This window comes from Tachypleus tridentatus, chromosome 8 (genome assembly GCF_004210375.1).
Source record: "Tachypleus tridentatus isolate NWPU-2018 chromosome 8, ASM421037v1, whole genome shotgun sequence".
NCBI classification, from domain to species: domain Eukaryota; kingdom Metazoa; phylum Arthropoda; class Merostomata; order Xiphosura; family Limulidae; genus Tachypleus; species Tachypleus tridentatus.
The window spans coordinates 108217211-108233057 of NC_134832.1; the positions used below are offsets into that span (position 1 = coordinate 108217211).

Below are 15847 nucleotides of genomic sequence, written 5' to 3' on the forward strand. Positions count from 1 at the left end.
GCCGGGAGGTACTGAGGTAATGCTCTCCCCACTTTTTCGCAATGTAGTATAGTGCTTCTCTTCAAAAAATAAAAACTATATCCTTAAGAACAACGCTTAGAGCCTAAAAATGTAAAACGGTTGGAGTTCCTAACATTCCTACTGATGTTATTTAAGTTGACATTTGTTGTTGTTTTTTACAAATGGATAAAAATGTGCAATGTGTCCCTCGGGGGTTACTCAAGATTCAGTGTTTCCGCCTCACAGGTATAGCCAACTAATGTTCTTATGGTTGTAACAAAAGATAATTATTTGGTATTTTTGTGAGTGCAATTAAAATTAAATATTTTTGTTGTAATGATAACTTTAGATAGTTCACTAATGTTTTTGTGTTTTTAGCTACTGATAATCAACAGATGTTTTTTTTCTTATAACTACTAATAACTAACTGATGTTTTTGTGTTTAAAATTTCTGAAAGTAGCAAATGTTGTATTGTAGTTGTAGCTGCAGACAATAAAATGTTGTGTTCTTGAATAGATAAATATGGACATTTGGTGTTCCTTTGTGCGAAATAAGTTGAAGAAGAAGTGTGTGTGTTTTCTTATAGCAAAACCACATCGGGCTATCTGCTAAGTCTACTGAAGGGAATCGAACCCCTGATTTTAGCGTTGTAAGTCCATAGGCTTAACCGTTGTATCTTGAAGAAGGAATGTAGTATCTTTAAAATCAATCTTCAAAATGTCTTTCAGATGTGAGAAAGTTTTCAATGTGTCATCTTTTTAATCAACTCATATTGTTATTCTTTGAATAATCTGTTCCAGTTATGATAATTATTTCGTTTACAGAACAGCTGTACAGATAACGGTGATAAGCGTTTTTTTTACCTATTCATTCATGTCTTCTTCAATGTATTTTACAAAAAACATACATATTTATTGTGTTTAAGTGGGTTCGTATACTGTCGTGTCGTGTCTTGTAATTGTTAGCATGTATGACTCTCATGATTGACTACACTTTTTTACACATCGTGTATTGTGTCTGTATGTGTAGTGTATAAATTCGTCAAGTCTGGTAACTGTTGATATTTACAAGTCTAATGTTTGACTGTATTTTTATACATGAATGTATTGCGTCTGTTCCTTATGTTAAGTGTATACACGTGTCAAATCTGGTCATTTTTGGTATTTATGAATCTTATGTTTGACTATACTTGTTTACACATGTATTGCGTCTGTTTCTCATGTTTAGTGTTTATATATGTAAAGTTTGGTAATTTGTTAATCTTATGTTTGACTATACTTGTTTATACAAGCATTCACTGTGTCTATTTCTTATGCTTAAGTGTATACATGTGTCATGTTTAATATTTGCTAATAACCACTTTTACCATGTTTTATAACTGATGATAAACACTTGTAACATCTCATAACTGTTCTCATGTGCATTTTTGTTGCTTAATGATAATATGTAATGTATTATATAGCTTCTTGTTATTTGTGTATGGATTCTCTACATTTATTGATAACTGTTTATATGTGTGTCGTATCCGACAGTTGTTGATACATGTGTTTGTGTCTCGTCTTTGATATCTGTTAATATACATACGTCTATGTATGTGTCATATCTAACAGCACGTAGTACGTTTACATAAATTTCGTTACTGAAAGCTTGTGATATACATGCATCTACATGTTGTGCGTGATAGCTGTTTAGAGGTGTGTGTGTGTCATGTCTCACAACTTCTGGTGCGTTTATATAAACGTCGTTAATGATAATATCGTATGTGTGTGTCGCGCTTGATAACTGTTTTTATAAATGTGTGTTTCGCCCGACAACTATTGGTGTAAGTTGTTGATACGTGTGTTTTTGTTATGCCTGATAGCTGTTCTAAAATATATAACATATATATATATATCATACTTAACAGCTGCTTCTATATATGGATATATGTGTATCATGCTTGATATTTGTTAATATATGCATGAGTGCGTGTGTCGTATTTTACAGCTATTGAGATAAGTGTGTGTGCGTTTTTCAGTTGTTAATATTGCATGAGTTAGCAGTTGATGTATATATGTGTTATATTATCAATATAAGTGATCTGTATCTGGTACACTGTCATTAGTGTGTGATGAACATCTAGCTACGGTGGTACAGAGGTAAAAAAATATTTGCACTACAAAATATACTAGATCTATAACACAACAATCTGAAACCATTACTGCGCCGTGACGTCCAGTTTTATAATACGATAGTTTGAAACCGCTTCCGTAATGAAAGAGTTATGTCTATAACCCAGCAGTTTGAAACCGTTATTGCAAAGGGAGTTAGGCCTGTAATAGGGTAATTTGAAATCACAACTGCAACTGATAGGTTAGGTCTATGGCACGGCACTTTGAAAACGGGATAGTTAAGCCTATAATACGGCAATTTGAAATCGCTACTGTTACTAAAGGCTAGTCCTATAACCCGACAACTTGAAAGCACTATAACAATGGAGCTTAAACCTATATCACGGTATTTGGAATCTACTATTGCAACAACGGCGTAGCCCTATAACGATACATAACCTAACCAGAAAAAAAAACCTTTGAAATTTGATATTTGTTGAAAAATACGAACAATTTTGTCTTCTATTTGTATCTATTTCAATTGTATAATTATTACAGTTTCAGCAAAGTGAATGCAAATAAACATATAACATTTTTAGTATACATATACGTAAAATATGCAACTGTGTTGAAATGATTTCCTAACAGTGAATAAATAGTCTGTCCGCACTGTGACTTGCTGAACTTAAAAATTTAAAGTTTCGGCTGTTTATATAACATATGTTTTGTGCATTTAGAACATCTCATATTTTAAAAGGTTGGTTCTGTCCTTTCCTCTTAATTTTGTGGCCCATTAGAACAGTTTCGAAGATTGAATGGCTAACTTTTCTTTCTGTTAATGTGGAATTGAAATTAGTTCCTTCACTAGATTCCCGTTTCGTTTAATACAAGTGATTTGTTCCGGAATTTTCTCAGCACACACATATTCCCGTCGCACCAAACATGCTCGTCCTTTCAGCCGTGGGGGCATTATAATGTGCGGTCAATCCCACTATTTGTAGGTAAAAGAGTAGTCCAAGACTTGGCGGCGGGTAGTGATGACCAGCTGCCTTACCACTAGTCTTACACTGCTAAATTAGTGAAGGCTAGCGGAGAAAGCTCTCGTGTAGCTTTGCGCGAAATTCAAAAGCAAATAAACAAACACACACATATTGTTACTTGTTTTTTTGTACCATTTTATTAAATAAAATACATTAAACTTAAGTTTCGGATGTTTTTATAAATTTTGTTATTGTTTCGTGCACATTCTATGTTTGGGCCATAAATGTGGAGTGTCTTAAACTTTAAACCTTTTATATTAATTAGAAAATATATATTGAGTACGAATATTGATATACGGACCCTATTACTTGAGTATATTCTGTACTTTGTTAAACATATCTTGTCCCATTCCAATCATTAAATATATTAACAACCTATCATAAACTGAGAAATACCATTCGTATTAAAATATGTGTCACCACATATTTGTGACATAATTTTGTTTTGTTTTGTAAAGGTACATTAATAACTCTTTAGTCTTAATATTTAATCAACATTTAATTATCAACACATTATATTTAAAAGAATAACAATAATAAAATTTGAACAATAAAGTAATATAGCGATTTTTTAGAAACGGACATACTAAACAACCCCAAATACGTGTACCTAATTATCAATATTTCATAAGATGACTTGTGTAAAAAATAATAATATCATTGTACTATGATATACAATAAAAGTGATGCATTTTACTAGCCTACTAAACGTAAGGCTGCCATTTTACTTGATGCAAGTAGCAACTTTGATAAGTGGAAGCATTCGATAATATTCTGGACGAGTGAAATACGATTCAAGATGAGATTACTGATAGATGTTGATGGTGTCTTTCATTAAGGCGCTCTATTTTCGTGTTTGACATAAACCTAGAACTAGTGTTCAGTACATGGTTTGCAGTGATAGATAGTATATCTCTATCAACAGATGTTTGTGTACCCATCGTGGTGTTAGCTTTCATTTAATGCTTCAAGCAAACTAAAATCATGTGTTCATAAGTTCTGCGCCTTCTTCGGTAGAAAAAAAGTGTCATGTAATGGGAAAAAAATATGTCATATGATTATATTCTGATCACACTAGAGAATATAATTACTTTTAGATTAATAGCGATAATTATCGTGAACAATCTTCGTTAAAAAGAATGAAAACAAAAAATAAGCTAGCTGTATCGCACGTATCAAAATAACTAAAGACTTGTTTTTACACATGAAAAATGTTGTAGATTAATTTTTTGTCACAATCTTGACATAATTCTACTTATTTCTATCAGGAATTAATTCATAAGACATTTATGCTTGTTATTATAATCAATAGCAAATAGATTATTTAAAACTAGGTTGTTGTTTTTTCTTACTGGAAGCATATTATTTTCTTCTTTCGCCTCTCTCGCTATATTCGTTCCTTCTCTCACATCTCTTTGCACGAAAGGTTTTTTTTTGAAAAAACAAACAAGAATCTGATTAATATATATATAATAATATATTCTGTTTTGTGAATCTTAATAAAACTGTGCATTGTTACGTTGTGTGGATACAAATTATGAAATTATTTTCTCAAATCACTCGTGATAAATTATTAGTTGATCTAAATACCAGTCAAATGAAATGCTAGAAATTTAAAAGTCAAACCACATTAATCTAGCTCTTCCTGTAATAAACGATCTCTGTACTCATCGAATGATTTCTGAACTGTCGTATTAGCACTTTATATTATTGTTGTATTTACTGATTATTAAACGGATATGTTTACTGTTTATAGCTATTGTGGCCATTGAGTTCTTCAGTTGTACTGTTTCTTATTATAAACAACTTCTGCAGTTATTACTTTTTGAGCAGTCGTGTTAACAGTATAAGTGATTGTTTTACTTTGTGATTATGGAATAGGTGTATATACAACTTATAGCTGTTGTAGCCCTGCTTGCTTGACTTGTATTGTTTCTTGTCGTAAACGACTTTTATAAATACGTCGTTTTTCAATGCATATGTTTATTGTTTATAACGTTTATTACAACCATTGAATTTTGAACATTATGGGTACTGTTTAAAGTTATTGCAGCTGCTGTTTTTTGAAGTTGCATTTAATCATATCGTGAATTATTTTATACAAATGAAATGACGAAATGGCAAAAATAAATAAATAAATATCAAGTGAAACCTTACGAATATAACGTCACTTACTCGATTAGAGTTTTGGACCTTGCTCTCCAAGTAATAAATTTCATTACTTTGAATAATTTCTGTTACTAAGGTCGTAACTGGAAGTATGATACGATCAGCTTTATATGCTCCTTTTATAATTTAGTTGTATTAGTTTAGGACTTTTGTCCGGGAATACTTATATAAAAATAACCAGAAGTATGGTGCATTTTCACTTTTCTTATGAATTTCGGGCTTGCATCTCCAACACTTGACTGTATCGATTACCAAATTTTGTGTATATTTACTGCGCAAATATCCGTACAGAGTATAATATGATTTTTTTGCCCAAGAAACGTTATAAAATAGAATCTGAAATAGAAAAGAATTCCACAAGAAACCCATTATTACCTTCCACAAACCAAAATAACGTCTAATGAAATCATTAGATATTATATAATAAAAGAAAAAACGAATGGTAGCATTACGTAACATTTTCTATTATGCGATATTTGCTTTCTTAACGATACACTCAACTAGTAACGATAAAAATCAGATGGTACATAAACTATGGTTTAATGAAATCTGATTCTCACACAGTTCAAGTCATTCTTCTTTGCTCACATTATCTGCAGTATTATAATGTTTTTGTAAACCTTAATTATTAATGTTTCAAATTTAAGTGAATAACAAATAAATCACAATAAATGCTAAATATAAGTGGAACCTTTCTAATATAAAACATTGCCAGCATTGTTGTATATTCTATTTTAAGTCACTTTAATGACAGTTAACTCTTACTTAGATTGTCGGGTTTCTTGTTTCTGGAACTTATGAACAACATCTAACCATTAATCATCATCCATATTCTCACGACATTTTAATTAAAGCAGGCCTAATACCTGTAGTCATTACCTAAATGCTAATATTCTTATAAAATAGCTCGAACTAGCTTGGTTACTGATCACACAGACATATATGTGTATACCTTTATGCACACAGATACACTGCTGGCCAAAATCTTAAGGCCAATGAACATAAAGGTAAAATATGCATTTTGCGTTCTTAGACTCAACCACTTATTTGAGTAGAGCTTCGAAAGAGGAAAATATGAAAACGTAAAATAAAAATACAAAGCTTTTTTAGCATTTAATAGGGAAAATGTGAACACTATGAAATTAGCCGAAATACTAACTGGTCAAAAGTTTAAGACCATACTGAAACGAAGCGTTAATCGGTAAACACGTAACGAAATTTAGTCATTTGTGTTCAAGCATTAGCGTTGTCAACATTTCCCACTGATGTCTCCTGTGTTACATTGGTAAAAACATGGCAAACGCTAAAAAGTTGTCAGAGTTTGAACATGGCAGAATTGTCGAGCTTCAAAAGCAAAGTCTCTCTCAACGTGCTATCGCTGGTGAGATTGGGTGTAGTAAAACTGCTGTTGCAAATTTCTTAAAAGACCCTAGGGATACGGAACGAGAATTTCAAGTGGTCGGCCCAAGAAAATTTCGCCGGCCTTGAGCAGGAGGATTCGGCTGGTTGTCCGGCAAGACACCGGCCAATCGTCGAACCAGATTAAGGCTCTTACAGACGCAGAATGCAGCTCAAGAACGATAAGACGGTGTATACGAGAGAAAGGCTTTAAAAACCGTAAACGTCTTCAAAGGTCACACCTCCTTCCAAACCACGAAACAGTTCGTTTAAACTTTGATGAGAAGTACCAAACATGGGACGTAGAAAAGTGGACGAAGGTTTTGTTCTCTGATGAGAACAAAGTTAACCTGAATGGTCCAAATGGCTTCCAACGTTACTGGCACGATAAGGATATCCCACTTGAGACATTTTCTACACGACACAGTAGAGGAGGTTCCATCATGATCTAGGGTGCTTTCTCCTTCCATGGAATAATGGAGCTTCAGGTTATACAGGGGTGTCAAACAGCAGCTGGCTACATTGGTATATTGGAGAGAGCATCCTTATTGACTGAAGGCTCTTGCTTGTGTGGAAATGACTGGATCTTTCAGCAGGATAACGCTGCAATCCACAATGCCCGCAGGACAAAGACTTCTTCATAGCGGATAACATGATTCTTTTGGGCCATCCAGCGTGTTAGCTCGAACTGAACCTCACTGAAAATGTTTAGAGTGGATGGCAAGAGACCCTATAGAAATGGACGTCAATTCCAAACAGTGCATGATCTTCTTGAAGCCATCTTCACCACTTGGAATAACATTCCAACCAGCCTTCTGCAAACGCTTATATCGACCATGCCAAAGCAAATGTTTGAAGTTATTCGCAATGGCGGCCGTGCAACTGACTATTGAGACCTCTTGTTGGGCATTTTCTTTCCTGTTTAGGACTTAATTTTGGTATGGGCCTAAACTTTTGACCAGCTAGTATTTAGACTAATTTCATAGTGTTCACATTTTCCCTATTAACTGCTAAAAAAGTTTTTTCTCTTTTCTTATTTCCATCTTTCGAAGCTCTACTCAGATAAGTGGTTGAGCCTAACAACGCAAAATGCATATTTTTCTTTATGTTCATTGGCCTTAAGATTTTGGCCTGCAGTGTAAGTATATATATTTATAAGTATATCCATTAAAATATAAATGATCTATCATGTTTTTCAATAAACGAATAATAACATTGTTTTACCATACCAGTAACTAATATTAGTGTAAGTGAATATTCAACATAATAAAAAGAGAAAAGTTTTCATTAGAATTACTTTCCTTCACTGAAACTTGTATAATATTAACAGTAAGTATAAGGATTATGCATATAAATCGATCTAATACCCTTGCCATCATACGAAGCTAAATATTGTTGCATATAATTATTCATTACATACTCCATCAGCTATAATTTAAACGTTGATAGAATTATTGTTTAACACATAACTGCAATAATTGCTTTGAACTATTCGTATTTTCCATTAGAAAAATAATGGATTTAAAACTACTAGATAATTAAATCCTAAGATAATTAGAAATTTTAGAATTAAGCAGTGACAGAAATGTTTTCTTTATCTAAAATTTTGATTATTACTTAATCATTTTGTTCTATTTTTTTAACTTGTCTTTTTGTACAAGAGACTGTTTGATTAAAATGGTTTAAACACGGCAACAAACGGTAGTTTCTTGATGATAGTTTGGAATTAACAAAGTTACTCTATGCACAAGCGTTATTTGAGATTGGCAGTTTCTACGTAGGAAATGGGTGGAGAGGGTCAAATAAGGAGTGTTAGTTAACTCATCCAACCAGTGGAAATACAGGTTTGTGAATTTAAAAAAAACATACAGATGTTTAGGAATTAACAGTCCGTGAAAATTAAGAATGAGGAATCAGCGTCAGCACACAATTTGTGGACACTATATTTCTGTAACACAACAAAATAATTTCTGTTATAAAAAAAATAAACGTAAAGAGGGAGGATTTGGTACTGTCGTCGTGATATTTCGCAATACCTATTTGCCGCCTACTGCATATGCAAATTATTAGCATTCGATTTGCCTTCACATCCCAACAGGCTGAACAAGAATTTTTTTTCAATATTTTAATTGCACATTGATAAAAAATCTTAAGTGAAGCAGCCCACTCAGTAACTTTATTCGTTAAAGAGTTTAAAACAAGATATAGACCTTCATAGGTTTTTAAAATTTTAATGGAGTATAACTGCTTCTTGAAATCAAATAATGTGACGTTTCAGCTTCTGTGATGAGGTTTTTTTCAGTATTTGAATAAGGCCTCAGTATAGAAACCGAAACATCACATTATTTTCTTTTTTCGAGAGGCATTTGCAGTCCATTAAATTTCTCGAACCTACCATGTTTATTCTTCTTAAGGTTCCACTGAAACGTTCTCTAGATTGTATTTTAACTTTGAACATTTTATGCTGATAATTGTTGCACCTAACTTTTGAAATTATGCTGATCTCAAAAGTCTTGGTGAAATCATATTTTTACGTTTATATATTTGAACTATCTTCTAGCTAGCTTTGGGCAAATAATATTTCATTCACTGATAAAGAAGCTTCGAACTGAGCAAAATATACTCATGTTTTATCTCTAACGTTTATAAGAAAGTTGATTTTTGGATTTGAAACGACTTCTTGCGATTATATACAAAATTCTTATCAATTATTTCAATTTTGTAACCTTACGATGTGTGGTCTCAGTGAAAGGTGTTGCATAATCATATAAATTATTAATCTTGTATTTATGCCTGAAAATACCTAACTTGAAAACCTAAGTATAAATTGTATGTTTATTGTTACATCTGAATATTTTTACATAAAAATAAACAGCTAAAAGTGTAACTCATATTGTTACAGCACGATTAAACTTAAAAAAGCAAACATAAGCAGCCTTATGACTCTGTGATGGCAACGTTATGCTTCACTGACATGCAATGTTTATTTCAATCGTCATTGCACTGAAAGGCATTTCTACGTCAAGGCCTTGTCCAGCTAATCCCTGCGTTGATATATTTACATAAGCTTCTATCTATACATCCTAAATATCATACCCATCCAATGATGACTGTAACTAACAGGCCAAATTCGTTAAGTTACTCCAGAAACTGATAAGTTATAGATGTACATGCGTATAAAGCAGATAAACCTATACTGTAAAAACAGCGTCTATATTCTAAACATAACCTTCATATATTAACGTTTAAGCATAATTTTGTTTGTGTTTATATCATAAAATGTTTGTTTTTCTGTCAAAACTATTCATGAAATATCTCTTAAAAATATTTAAAGAAAAAATTATTTCAAGGAGAAACGATTATTTACTCTCTTAGCATTTCAATGTAGTTCTGAATGTTATTTATTTCACGCATTCTGGACACAATAAAAATCTTCTGAAAATATCATAAAACCATATGCAACTAGAATGTATATAACGTTAAATTCATTGCTACTTTTATATTTTTTAGTGTTAGGTGACTATATCGTACTCCATTTTGTAAACTGGCTATAAAACGATTTAGTAGTGATTTATTTTTGTGATTTTAATATGTACTTTATTTTTATTCGTATTTCTTTTCATTTAACAAACATCATTTTGACCGCTAAGTCAAGAAATATATGACCAATTCAACGTATAGTAAGTTACACATATACAAAGAAATAATTTTTTAAATATATTCTTCCACACATGTTTTGTATAAAACATGTCTAGCTATTAAAATGTAAATTATCTTTGTTTATATAATAAAACATGGTCACTAATTATGAAAGTAATTTCAGCATAATAGACATTCATTATCCACAATTCAGTACTAGCCAGTGAATATATCCCCGCTGATATCCATACTAAATTCCAGTTATTTCATCCTCAAGATCCATATTTTTCAAGGGAATATTTGAATACGGCAGACATATGGTTAATCAGGCAATAAAAAATATGATTACATGTACGAATATCTTGATGATAAAACCTGATCATTAAGATCTAAATAAAGAAACCAGAAAAAGTGTCTGGTTCACATAGCTGAACCTATCCAAAATGATTTTGAACGTGGAAAATCATGAGATGGAATACTGTTACGCTGAATTAGTTTGCATACAGTGAAGCTTTTTCATTAATTCTGAAACTTAAAACAGTCCTCTCTGTATTTTGATTAGAATGTATAACAATAAATCTTACTGTTTCATAAATGTCATTAAACCTTTACGATAAATTCGATCCAAGTTAACAACTTTGAGAAAAGTGTCTAAATATACGCAGAATAACATGCCTGATCACACAATAAGAGTAAAGTAAAACATGTCTCATTTACAGTCGTCATTGTTGTAACTGCTTATTAACCAAGTTGTTTTCTTTTTATTCTTATGCAGTTACCTCATTATTTTTTCAATTAATTTTGATTTACTATTATACACAATTTTTTCAGAATATGCTTTGTATAATACATTGTTCAAGAGTAATTAAAGCTTTCAATGAAATCACTTTTGCACAGGTTTGTTCTATGATAGTAAGATACTCTTGCTTGTAGATGTAAATGTTTTCTGAACATTGCTATGCTCTTTTCTGTGCTACTATTTGCTAGAATTTATTTGTTGCATATGCATTCTTTGCTCTCACTTGAATATTACATATTGTTCAAAACAGTCTGCTGTGCTATATTTTCTCTTTTTTTCGTTGTTTTTTTCTGATGTCTCTGATCCACTGGATGTCCAGAACTTAGCGTCGTCCCCCCGCTTCCTTTCTAAGGCCAAGACAAAGGAAGTAGATGCCTGACTTCCGGGCTGCCTTGCCACACTTCCCTAAGCTTTGAGTGGCTGTTGCAAATCTCTGAACGGTTGTAATTTACTCTAGCTTATGCTACTGAAGAATAATTTTTTTAAAGAAATTAAATAATTACTTGTTAACGTATGGTTACAACGTAAGTTAGTCCTCCATGTGGCAACAGTTCTCGGCTTTCTACAGAAATTTTGAAATAATTATCTGCTGTGCATATTGGTAAAATAGTAGAAGGAACACGTTAGCAATCGGTGTCGTTGTGGTAGTTAAGAATTGGAAGTTATATTTTTCACAAAACTAGCCTACTGATTAATATTTCTTTATGTATGCGTGCGAAATTCCAATGTAACAATTTCCAAACGTCTAACGCAGGTAAGTCACTTTTATACGCATACTTTCAGTTCGTTAAGCAATATTTATAAATTAACAGCGACGACTGAATTTTTTTCCAAAAAATAAATGTCCAACCATATAAATGTTGATATGATAAATGTGAGAGCCCAACCATTTTAATTTTTATGTGAGAAACTTGAGTGTTCAACCATTTTATTTTAATATCAGAAACACGGCTTTTAGTCATATCAATCTTCGTATGAGAAAGGATTTTTTTCAAAATCTAAAGCTACTCTTGGCATCAAAAGTACCCGTACATTTTTGCATTTTGGTTGGAAACGCAAGAACTCAAATACATTCATGTGACAATATAAAACATGAATAGCTTAACATCTTAATATTACTGTAACAAACGAGGATGTCAAAATGTATTTATGTTACTGTTACAAAATATGTCTCCGAACATTTTTAGGCTATATAAAAAAGGCGGGTGACCAGATATGACTATGTTACTGTCAAAGACGTACAGCTAGTGAGCATTAGGAAGGTTAAAAGGCAGAGACAGTGAACGTTAGGAAGGTTGTGAGTGAAAAACTATATTAAGAGTGATACGGTTACGATTTAATGTCATGTAATGTTAAGAACTGTGTAAGTACGATGCTAGTAGGCGGTAAGAATGTTATATGCGAGCTGATGAGATATGGAATGGTGACAAGTACAGAGCTAGAGCAACAGAAGGACATTGTTAGATGTACAAATGGTAAGCCTTTTTAATATTACAAATACATAACTAATTACGTGTAGTAAAACTTTAAATGTTGGTTTCACGAGTGATGGGGAGCTTTATATATGATTATGGAACTAGTGAAAAGTGAAATTATTAAGAGTGTAAGTCTCGTGAACATTATTTATGAACGATAAGATGATTAAAAGTGTAGAAATGTCAGACGTTGAGACATAAAACTACTAAATAGTTGGATGGTTAGAAGTTTAGAACCGAAACAGTGCGAAGATTATTAGTGCATAGATTGTGAATAACAGGACAATTACGAGTTAAAGATTTGTGAAAAATAGAATTATCACGAGTTTACATGTGCTCAAAGTTTAAAATATTAAAAGTGTGGAGCTGGTGAACTGTGAGAAACGTTGCGAGTGTAAGACTACTTAGATTTTGGCAGAACGTGAAAACCTTACATGATCTTAAAGTAACGCTAGTACTATTCACTGTAGATTACAACTGTTTGAAATGCATATTTAAATACTTGTTACGTGTTTGGTAGAAAATGACACACAACAGTATTTCTAAAAGTGTTCTAGTATCAGAATCATTGGTTCGTAAAGAAATGAAGTAATTCACTCTAGCGGTAGGATGAAAGCCCCTTTAGTTAAGAAGGGTAAAGCATTTACCGATAACACAACAGTAATAACACACTAATCGTGTGTTATTGGCTTAGTAGTTAAAGATGTATTCGAATTCTTCGATTTTAAACCTCTAATTCTGCTCCTTGTAACAAATAATAATATTTATTTGCTTAAATAAAATAAATTATACAGCTTTGGGAACTTGAGAAAACGTTCAACTCTTAAATCACATCTAAAACAATGCCTGTAATGTACAACATCTTATTCAATGGAATAATAAAAAAAATGCAAAGACCATGAGAGGTTTTCTTATTTCCCTTAATAAGAAATAAATATACTTTGATTGTTAGTTAAATTATACTGATATCCGTATATAAGATTTATACTAAATTTGCTCAGTATATAATAATATACTATATTTTGTGAATTAATAAGTCTATGCATTGTTGCATTTTAGGTGATTATAAGTTTTAAAACCTTATACTATTATCACGAGTCATTCATAAGAGATTATTAGCTCATACAAGGTTCACTGAAATGAAATGTTAGAAATTTAAAAGTCAAACCACATTAATCTAGCTCTTCCTGTAATAAACGATCTCTGTACTCATCGAATGTTTTCTGAACTGTCGTATTAGCACTTTATATTATTGTTGTATTTACTGATTATTAAACGGATATGTTTACTGTTTATAGCTATTGTGGCCATTGAGTTCTTCAGTTGTACTGTTTCTTATTATAAACAACTTCTGCAGTTATTACTTTTTGAGCAGTCGTGTTAACAGTATAAGTGATTGTTTTACTTTGTGATTATGGAATAGGTGTATATACAACTTATAGCTGTTGTAGCCCTGCTTGCTTGAGTTGTATTGTTTCTTGTCGTAAACGACTTTTATAAATACGTCGTTTTTCAATGCATATGTTTATTGTTTATAACGTTTATTACAACCATTGAATTTTGAACATATATGGGTACTGTTTAAAGTTATTGCAGTTGCTGTTTTTTGAAGTTGCATTTAATCATATCGTGAATTATTTTATACAAATGAAATGACGAAATGGCAAAAATAAATAAATAAATATCAAGTGAAACCTTACGAATATAACGTCACTTACTCGATTAGAGTTTTGGACCCTGCTCTCCTAGTAATAAATTTCATTACTTTAAAAATTTTCTGTTTTTGAGATCTTAAGAAGAATATCAGAAACTTGAGTGTATGAACAAAGTTTTAAGAACACTAGAAGCAGTAAGACAGAGATATGATATAAAAAAGGATATGTCCATTTTGCCTGACATACCCCTTTCCATTGGGCTGCTATTATGTGTCCTACAATTCTAGAAATCATAGTATTAAGTATAAAAACAAACAAACTTGGCAGCATGTCTCTAAATCTCTAAATCCACGTTACTAAAGTAATAAAATATGAACTTTGTTTCGATTGGCTCTGTAAATCGTTTCCTTCCGCCCCCCCCCAGTAAAACATACGCTAAGTTAGTTTACTAAACAACTGACTTATCGCTACGAAACAGGCACTTTTTCAATTTATACGAACAACAACAAAAATATTTATTACCATATCACATTGTATTGTCAGAAAGTTTATACCGTCCGTAATTGTATATCTGTTTTGTCAGCAGGTAATCGTCAAGTTGTGGATAAGTTTATGCCTTTTTTCAAATATGGATTTTAGCCCATCGTTTACGGTTTTCGTAATGAATATATAATCGTATCTGTGTAATTTTCTATAATATTTCTACAAATGATCAACCTGTAACTAGCACTTAACCACAACAGCTTATCTCTCTATATTCAATGATACATTTTTTTAAGTGTGTATATAACATTCCCTGTGTGAAATGAAAAAAACTGTATGTTATTTAGAGCTTACTCTAGTAAAAAGTACGAGAGTAATCTTTAAAGATCAGTTAATTAGTTCTGAGAGCACGAGTGAAAGCTGTTACTTGGGCTTTAACTGCTTAAATATGTTCTGTAAACCTTAACAGCTCTTTTGAATGTTCGTATTAAACTTAACATGGAGAACTTCTATTATGAAGAAGGTTAGAGAAAACACCAGTGTGGTCCTTACTTGCTGTATAGAACTTCTACACATGGATTTTAAAGACTTTTCTTAATATCTCAAACAAGCTACAGCTTATTGAATAGAGTTCGGTAAACATATGAGAAACCTTTATTTTGACGACTTCTATTTATGTTTTATAATCACATTATTTTAGATTTTTTTTTTTAGCGCACCTTAACGAAACCTGACATATATTTCTGATCTTTAAACATATAATGAATCCGTAAGTTAATTAACTACTAGCGTATTGCCCGTCAAATTTCACGGGGCAAGTACTACCCCAGCTTCCACCTCATAGTATAATCTAATCTCACATTTCATAAATAACTGAAATAAATAAATTTTGAAAAATCGAGCTTGACCACCGAAAATAATAAAAAGTGCAATCGAGGCAGTCAAACGTTGATAAATTCTTTTGTGTGTCAATCAAAATTAAGATCATTCGCGAAATAAATTTAGTTAGATTAAAACTCAGTAAAATTGGTTAGATCAACAATTTCTAATATACAGAAAAGCAATTATGTTTTGGTAACACTACGTTCCAACGATTAC

General features: G+C 31.8%; 1 protein-coding gene across 5 annotated transcripts in view; it reads left to right on the forward strand.

Moving 5' to 3' along the window:
• LOC143223164 (uncharacterized) overlaps positions 1 to 15847 on the forward strand; it is a 49800-nt gene that overhangs the window by 8454 nt on the left and 25499 nt on the right. For 2 of the 5 annotated variants that reach the window (XM_076450735.1, XM_076450730.1), the window contains exon 1: positions 11536 to 11890. The exons of 2 other annotated variants lie outside the window; for them this stretch is intronic. The gene's annotated coding sequence lies outside the window, so the exon portion shown is untranslated. Of the gene's footprint in view, positions 1 to 11535; positions 11891 to 12339; positions 12612 to 15847 lie in introns of those variants that run through there. One more of the 5 variants, XM_076450734.1, reaches the window with a different exon arrangement.